The sequence below is a fragment of the Triticum aestivum genome, chromosome 1D (genome assembly GCF_018294505.1).
Source record: "Triticum aestivum cultivar Chinese Spring chromosome 1D, IWGSC CS RefSeq v2.1, whole genome shotgun sequence".
In the NCBI taxonomy this organism is placed as follows: domain Eukaryota; kingdom Viridiplantae; phylum Streptophyta; class Magnoliopsida; order Poales; family Poaceae; genus Triticum; species Triticum aestivum.
The window spans coordinates 317,160,230-317,169,586 of NC_057796.1; positions in this window are offsets into that span (position 1 = coordinate 317,160,230).

Sequence of the window (9,357 nt, forward strand, 5' to 3'; positions counted from 1 at the left end):
GGAGTGTTGTAACGCCCCGAGACCGATGCTCCAGAAGACTTCCAGATGCTCTGAGTTTCATCGTGTGATTTGTTTTGTTTGTTGCATCTCTTGCATTGCATCATGTCATCATGCAACCCTTTTTAAAAACTCAGATAAATAAATTTTATGGATCTTCGATCCATTTAAATCGAGGGAATTCACATGGTGTTTTCTCTTTATAACATATCCTCCCAATATTATTAGGGAGCTATAACAAAGTATTCCATTCTTTCGGAATCACCCATAAACACACTTGCAAAATAATTCCGTTCCTTTTCTGCTTCAAGTTTGGTCTCCAAACATTGCCCCAAATTCTTGCATCACTTTCCGGAGCTCCACCAAAAATCTCAACATTTTGGCCACTCCTATACCTTGTCCTAGTTCAAACCATTTGAATTAAATTCAGATGAGTTTGGATTTAAATCTTGCATTCGTGCCAACTTCTATTTTTCTTGGATCAAGCTCATTTTGTTGTGAGTCCGGGAAAATTATCCGCGTGTCCAACTACTTCCCCTAACCTCTCTTTCTTTTATTTCTTATCTCCGTTTTGTTTTTTTTTGTTTTAGAGTGGGAGAGAGAGCATAGCCCAGCAGGCCTCTCTAGGCCCAATCCATCCCCGCTGGCCTCTTGGACCTCCACCCAGACCGGCCCAACCTCGCCTAGGCCCAACAGCTCCCTATCTAACCCTAGCCCGCTCAACCTCTCTCTGCCCGATCCCCTCTCTCCCCTTCGTTCTCCTCCTGGCGCCGCCACTCGCAGGGAGAGAGAGGAGCAGAGCCCTCGTGCTCGACGCCTTCCCTTCTACGGCTGCTCGCGGCTGCCGCCCGATGCGCGCCTCGATCCCCTTTCCGCCCACTCGTTCCCCTCCTCGCGCCAGCGAGAGGAGCTCCCTCATCCTCGCCGTCCTTCGGCTCGTCGTCGCTCCCTTGCCGTCTCCGGCGCCGCGCTGGTGAGCGCCACTGCCGGAGCTGCTCCTTCTGCCGCGCGCTACCCGAGCCGTCAAGCCTCGTCCTCGACCTCCTCCCTCGCGCGGTTCCTTCCCTGCCTCCTGCTCGAGGAGACGACCAGCCAGCGCCTCCACCGTTCCTGCCCCGCGCCCTCAAGCTCCAGCGCCGCGCCTCTGCTCTACCTTCCGCCCTGCTGCCCCGACGAGCCTCGTCCTCGTCGCCTTGCTGCTGCCGGACCCCGAGTTCGCCTTCCACCCCGATGGCTCCCAAGGACCCATGTCGCCATGGCCTCTGCTGATGTTGTGCTATTGCTCCACACACGCCCCTGCTTGCTGCTTCGACTCCATGCCCGAGCTCCGTTTTTTGTCATGGACGTGGGGTAGCTGCTGAACCTCGCCATGGTTCTGTCCAACGACGCAAGTCCGACGCCAGTAGCTCCTCAAGTTCGGCTACATGTAACAGCAAGTACCACTACGGCCGGAGACCTCGGACACGTCAAGTACCCTTTGGATGCGCCAAGTTCCACGACGCCGCATAAGTGTCTTTTTGAACGTCTACGACTACGTAGATTCGCCAAGTACCGCGACATCCGGAGCCCCCGGATACGCCAAGTTCCTCTACGACCGTGTACCACTACCATCGCTGAAGACCCGTGTACAACTACGGCCCGTGCACCACTACTTCCCTCACCGAACTTGATCCATTCCGAAAGGCACGCTTCAAAGGTATAACCCCGAGACGACGCCCGTGAACGAATGCATGTGTGTTGTATGAGATGCTCGTGTTTGCACCATGTCCGAGAGAGGCCTTTGCATGTTCCTCGTTTGCCATGCCGCCGTCCCGTGGGAACCCGGAATCCGGGAGCACCCGACCATCCTTGCATGACACGCTCACGCCCACTTCTTTTGCACTTGTATCTCCGTGAGCTATCGGAACCGATATGTTGCTGTGACATCATTTTCGGATTCGTTGCCGTGGCACACGTTTCGTTCCGCCATGGTGACCAAATGCATCATAACATGCTCATGTCAACATTTTCATAAAATTCCATAAACTTGTATATGTCATCCGCATCATGATAAAAACATTTAAAATGTCTAAAATTGATGTTTGCATTAAAATTGCTAAATGACACGGGGATTTTCCGGAATTATTGTTTGTGTTTCCGGCCTCATTTAAACTTGCCTAAATAGATAGTTTATTTATGCTTCACCCCTTGCCATGTTGAATAACATTTAATATTGTTGGGTAGCATAACCGAGAGAGAACTTAATGAGTCATGTGGTGTTTCATCAATATGCAACTCGTTGAATATTGAGCTCCACTTAATTTGTAGTATTGTTTGTGCACTTTGCCATGCCATGCCTCTTTAAACCGGACATGCATCATACTTGATTGTGCATCATGCCATATTTATGTGATGGTTGTTTACTATGTTGTTTGCTTCTTTCCGGGTTGCTTCTCTCGTTAGCTTCGGTTTCATTCCGGAGTTGTGAGGATTCGTTCGACTCCGTCTGTTTGTCTTCAACATGGACTTGATCTTCTTCCTAGCGGGATTTCAGGCAAGATGACCATACCCTCAAAATCACTTCTATCTTTGCTTGCTAGTTGTTCGCTCTATTGCTATGCTGCGCTACCTACCACTTGCTATATCATGCCTCCCATGTTGCCATGTCAAGCCTCCAACCATCCTTTCCTAGCAAACCGTTGTTTGGCTAAGTTACCGCTTTTGCTCAGCCCTTCTTATAGCGTTGCTAGTTGCAGGTGAAGTTGAAGATTCCTCCATGTTGGAACATGTTTATGTTGGGATATCACAATATCTCTTATTTAATTAATGCATCTAGATACTTGGTAAAGGGTGGAAGGCTCGGCCTTATGCCTGGTGTTTTGTTCCACTCTTACCGCCCTAGTTTCCGTCATACCGGTGTTATGTTCCTTGATTTTGCGTTCCTTACGCGGTTGCATGATTTATGGGACCCCCTTGACAGTTCGCTTTGAATAAAACTCCTCTAGCAAGGCCCAACCTTGGTTTTACCATTTGCCTACCTAAGCCTTTTTCCCTTGGGTTCCGCAGACTCAAGGGTCATCTTTATTTACCCCCCGGGGCCAGTGCTCCTTCGAGTGCTGGTCCAAACCAAGCGATGTCCGGCGCCCCCTGGGCAACCAGGGTCTATGCCAACCCGACGTCTTGCTCATCCGGTGTGCCCTGAGAATAAGATACGTGCGACTCCTATCGGGATTTGTCGGCACATCGGGTGGCTTTGCTGGTCTTGTTCTACCATTTTCGAAATGTCTTGTAAACCGGGATTCCGAGACTGATCGGGTCTTCCCGGGAGAAGGAATATCCTTCGTTGACTGTGAGAGCTTATAATGGGCTAAGTTGGGACACCCCTGCAGGGTATTATCTTTTGAAAGCCGTGCCCACGGTTATGAGGCAGATGGGAATTTGTTAATGTCCGGTTGTAGATAACTTGACACTTGACTTAACTAAAACGCATCAACCGCGTGTGTAGCCGTGATGGTCTCTTTTCGGCGGAGTCCGGGAAGTGAACACGGTTTTTGGGTTATGTCTGACGTAAGTAGGAGTTCAGGATCACTTCTTGATCATTACTAGTTGACGACCGTTCCGTTGCTCCTCTTCTCGCTCTTATTTGTGTATGTTAGCCACCATATATGCTTAGTGCTTGCTGCAACTCCACCTCACTACCTTCTCCTACCCATAAGCTTAAATAGTCTTGATCTCGCGGGTGTGAGATTGCTGAGTCCTCGTGACTCACAGGTACTTCCAAAACAGTTGCAGGTGTCGACGATACCAGTGCAGGTGATGCAACCGAGCTCAAGTGGGAGTTCGACGAGGACCTTGGTCGTTACTATGTTTCGTTTCCTGATGATCAGTAGTGGAGCCCAGTTGGGACGATCGGGGATCTAGCATTTGGGGTTGTCTTCTTTTGTTTTGGTTCCGTAGTCGGACCTATGTGTGTATCTTGAATGATGTATGAGTTTATTTATGTATTGTGTGAAGTGGCGATTGTAAGCCAACTCTTTATCCCATTCTTGTTCATTACATGGGATTGTGTGAAGATGACCCTTCTTGCGACAAAACCTACAATGCGGTTATGCCTCTAAGTCGTGCCTCGACACGTGAGATATAGCCGCATCGTGGGCGTTACAGTGGTCAACGTGGTCAAGGAACGGCTTCCATTGGAAGAGTACTGTACGTGGAGAGGCTGACAGCTGGGTCCACGGCCGCAGCAAGGAAGTGCCTCCTTATTACGCGCAAAATAATGATTCCTCCACCTGACAATAGGGACCCACCGAACGGGCCATCGTATTTCACAAAAAAACGTTCCCCCTGACTGCTGGGACCCACCAGCTACATCTTCGCATGCAAGGAAGTGCTTGACAGTCGGGACCCACCTGGTCGAAGTGTACGTAGCGTTGTCATTCTGGTTGTGAATGTGTACGTACATACGATCGGTCTGTCTGCAGGCTGCAGCGATGAACCGTGGCCGTGTAAGGAAGGGCACGTGTCGTAGTAGAGGCGCGCACGTAGCATGTACACGTACGTACAGCGGCCATGTTGCAAGAATGTAAATACGGCCACGTACGTACATACGGGCAGGGTCTCAAACGCCTACTCGCGCATGTGTACGGCCATGGCTCGTGTACATGGCTGGGTCGGAACGAAGAAACTGCATCGTCGTCGTGTTCATCGGGAGCCAACTGGCTTGGACGGAATAGCCGATGGAAACGATGCCTGGCATACCGCAGAACGGAGGAAACGGCCTTGTGTTCGACCGACCACGGTGGAAACGGGATCATATTCATCGGGAGGGGTCTGGCATACCGCAAAACGGAGGAAAAGGACCTCCTATGGTCGAAACGGGGTCCTTTTGATCGGGAGGGGTGTGGCGTACCGCAAAACGGAGGAAACGGACTTGTGTTGGAGCGCTAAGGTCAAAACGGGGGTCATGTTCGTCGGGAGGGGTGTGGCGTACCGCAAAACGGGACTCCACGGGATATTGTTCTTCTCCCCCGTTGACTGCCTCCACGGGCTACTATTCATCCACCGTCGACCTCCTCCAGCCTCTACCTGTGACTGTTCATCCACAGGCTCCTGTTCATCCAGCCTCCACCGCGCGCTCCTCCACCGGCTACTGTTCAACCAACCCTCTCCACGGGGGTCCTTGATAACCCACAAGTATAGGGGATCAATTGTAGCCTCTTTCGATAAGTAAGAGTGTCGAACCCAACGAGGAGCTAAAGGTAGAACAAATATTCCCTCAAGTTCTATCGACCACCGATACAACCCTACGCACGCTTAACGTTCGCTTTACCTAGAACAAGTATGAAACTAGAAATACTTTGTAGGTGTTGTTGGATAGGTTTGCAAGATAATAGCGAGCACGTAAATAAAAAGTAGGGGCTGTTTAGATAAAGACAAAATAAATGAAATATAGCGAGTGTGGAAAAGTGGTGGTAGGAGTTGCGAAATTGTCCCTAAGCAATTGACTACTTTACTAGACCGATAGCAAGTTTTGATGTGGGAGAGGCCACTGCTAGCACGTCATCCCTGACTTGGAATTCTATGCACTTATGATTGGAACTATTAGCAAGCGTCCGCAACTACTAACGTTCATTAAGGTAAACCCAACCATAGCATTAAGATATATTGGCCCCCCTTCAATCCCGTATGCATCAATTTCTATGCTAGGTTGAAGCTTCTGTCACTCTTGCCCTCCAATACATAGTCCTATAAACATACAACTAACCCTATGGTGTGATCCACGTGCGCGCTCATATGATGGGCACCAAAGGACAGCAACATAACCACAAGCAAATTAAATCAATCATAGAAATTCATCAACCACCGATAGGACAACGAAAATCTACTCAGACATCATAGGATGGCAACACATCATTGGATAATAATATGAAGCATAAAGCACCATCTTCAAGTAGAGGGTACAATGGGTTGCGGGAGAGTGGGCCGCTGTAGATAGGGGGGAAGGTGATGGAGATGTTGGTGAAGATCGCGGTGATGATGATGGTGGCCACGGCAGCGTTTCGGCGCCACCGGAAGAGAAGGGGAGAGGGGGGGCCTTCTTCTTCTTCTACCTTGACCTCCTCCCTAGATGGGAGAATGGTTTCCCCTCTGGTCCTTGGCCTCCATGGCATGGGAGGGGCGAGAGCCCCTCCGAGATTGGATCTGTCTCTCTGTCTCTCTGTGTTTCTGCGTTATGGTATTCTGCCCTTTCACCGTTTCGTATATATATGGAGATCCGTAACTCCGATTGGATTGAAACCTTCGCCCACATTTTTCTCCAAAAATTAGCTTTCTTGCGACCGAAGAAGAACAGCAACCTCCTTACGGAGGGCCCACAAGGATCAGAGGCGCGCCTAGGGGGGTGGGGTGCGCCCCCTGCCTTGTGCCCCCCTCGGGCACCGTCTCGCGTTGATTCTTCTTCCCATATTTTCCAAATATTCCAAAAATATTCTCCGTCCGTTTTTATCCCGTTTGGATTCCGTTTGATATGGGGTTTCTACGAAACATAACACATGCAACAAACAGGAACTGGCACTGGGCACTGTATCAATATGTTAGTCCCAAAAATAATATAAAAAGTTGCCAAAAAGTATATGAAAGTTGTATAATATTGGCATGGAACAATAAAAAATTATAGATACGACGGAGATGTATCAGCATCCCCAAGATTAATTCCTGCTCGTCCTCGAGTAGGTCAATGATAAAAAAGATAATTTTTGATGTGGAATGCTACCTAGCATAATCTTGATCATGTATCTAATCATGGCATGAATATTAAGACACGAGTGATTCAAAGCAATAGTCTCTCATTTGACATAAAAACAATAATACTTCAAGCCTACTAATAAAGCAATCATGTCTTTTCAAAATAACAAGGCCAAAGAAAGTTATCCCTACAAAATCATATAGTCTGGCTATGCTCCATCTTCACCACACAAAGCATTCAAATCATGCACAACCCCGATGACAAGCCGAGCAATTGGTTCATACTTTTTAACGCGCTTAAGCCTTTTCAACCCTCACGCAATACATGAGCGTGAGCCATGGACATAGCACTATGGGTGGAATATAATATGATGATGGAGGTTGTGTGGAGAAGACAAAAAAGGAGAAAGTCTCGTATCGACGCGGCTAATCAACGGGCTATGGAGATGCCCATCAATTGATGTCAATATGAGGAGTAGGGATTGCCATGCAACGTATGCACTAGTGCTATAAGTATATGAAAGCTCAAACTGAAACTAAGTGGGTGTGCATCCAACTTGCTTGCTCATGAAGACCTAGGGCATTTGAGGAAGCCCATCGTTGGAATATACAAGCCAAGTTCTATAATGAAAATTCCCACTAGTATATGAAAGTGGTAACTCAGGAGACTCTCTATATGAAGAACATGGTGCTACTCTGAAGCACAAGTGTGGTAAAAGGATAGTAACATTGCCCCTTCTCTCTTTTTCTCTCTTTTTTTTTCTTTTTTTTCTTTTTTTTCTTTTTTTTCTTTTTTTTCTTTTTTTGGGGCCTTCTCTTGTTTTGGCCTTTCTCTTTTTCTTTTTTTTCGTCCGGAGTCTCATCCCGACTTGTGGGGGAATCATAGTCTCCATCATCCTTTCCTCACTGGGGCAATGCTCTAATAATGATGATCATCATACTTTTATTTACTTACAACTCAATATTACAACTCGATACTAGAACAAAGATATGACTCTATACGAATGCTTTCGGCGGTGTACCGGGATGTGCAATGATCTAGCGTAGCAATGACATCAAAAAAACGGACAAGCCATGAAAACATCATGCTAGCTATCTTATGATCATGCAAATCAATATGACAATAAACGCTCAAGTCATGTATATGACGATGGAAGAGTCATGGCAATATATCTCAGAATGGCTATGGAAATGCCATGATAGGTAGGTATGGTGGCTGTTTTGAGGAAGATATAATGAGGCTTATGTGTGATAGAGCGTATCGTATCACGGGGTTTGGATGCACCGGCGAAGTTTGCACCAACTCTCGAGGTGAGAAAGGGCAATGCACGGTACCGAAGAGGCTAGCAATGATGGAAGGGTGAGAGTGTGTATAATCCATGGACTCACATTAGTCATAAAGAACTCATATACTTATTGCAAAAGTTTATTAGCCCTCGAAGCAAAGTACTATTACGCATGCCCTTAGGGGGATAGATTGGTAGGAAAAGACCATCGCTCGTCCCCGACCGCCACTCATATGGAAGACAATCAATAAATATCGCATGCTCCGATTTCATTACATAAATGTTCACCATACGTGCATGCTACGGGAATCACAAACCTCAACACAAGTATTTCTACTAATCCACAACTACCCACTAGCATGACTCTAATATCACCATCTTTATATCGCAAAACTATTGCAAGGAATCAAACATATCATATTCAGTGATCTACAAGTTTTATGTAGGATTTTATGACTAACCATGTGAATGACCAGTTCCTGTCATCTCTTTAAATAGATATAAGTGAAGCAAGAGAGTTCAATTCTTTCTACAAAAGATATGCCCACGCTCTAACAAATATAAGTGAAGCAAAAGAGCATTCTACAAATGGCGGTTTTCTACGTAAAGAGAAACAGGCAATCCAAACTTCAAATGATATAAGTGAAGCACATGAAGCATTCTATAAAGCCATACTCAAAAGATATAAGTGAAGTGCATAGAGCATTCTATAAATAAACCAAGGACTATATCATACCAGCATGGTGCATAAAAGAAAAGTGAAAACTAAATGCAAAAGACGCTCCAAGATTTGCACATATCGCATGAACGAAACGAATCCGAAAACATACTGATACTTGTTGAAGAAAGATGGGATGCCTTCCAGGGCATCCCCAAGCTTAGACGCTTGAGTCTCCATGAATATTTACTTGGAGTGCCTCGGGCATCCCCAAGCTTGAGCTCTTGCCTCTCTTCCTTCTTCTCACATCGAGACCTTCTCGATCATCGAACACTTCATCCACACAAAACTTCAATAAAAAACTCGGTAAGATCCGTTAGTATAATAAATCAAATCACTAATCTAAGTACTGTTTCAAACCAATTCATATTTTGTTTTGCATCATAGCTACTTTAATATAACTTTTTCATGGCTTACTCCACTGATATAAATCGATAGTTTCATCAAAACAAGCAAACTATGCATCAAAAACAGAATCTGTCTAAAACAGAACAGTCTGTAATAATTTGAACATTCACCATACTTCTGATACTTGAAAAATTATTCCAAAATTAGGAAAAATAAACAATTTGTATTGAAGGACATTGCAAAAAGAATCAGAACTTTTTGACGTCCAGTAAAAAATTAAAAATC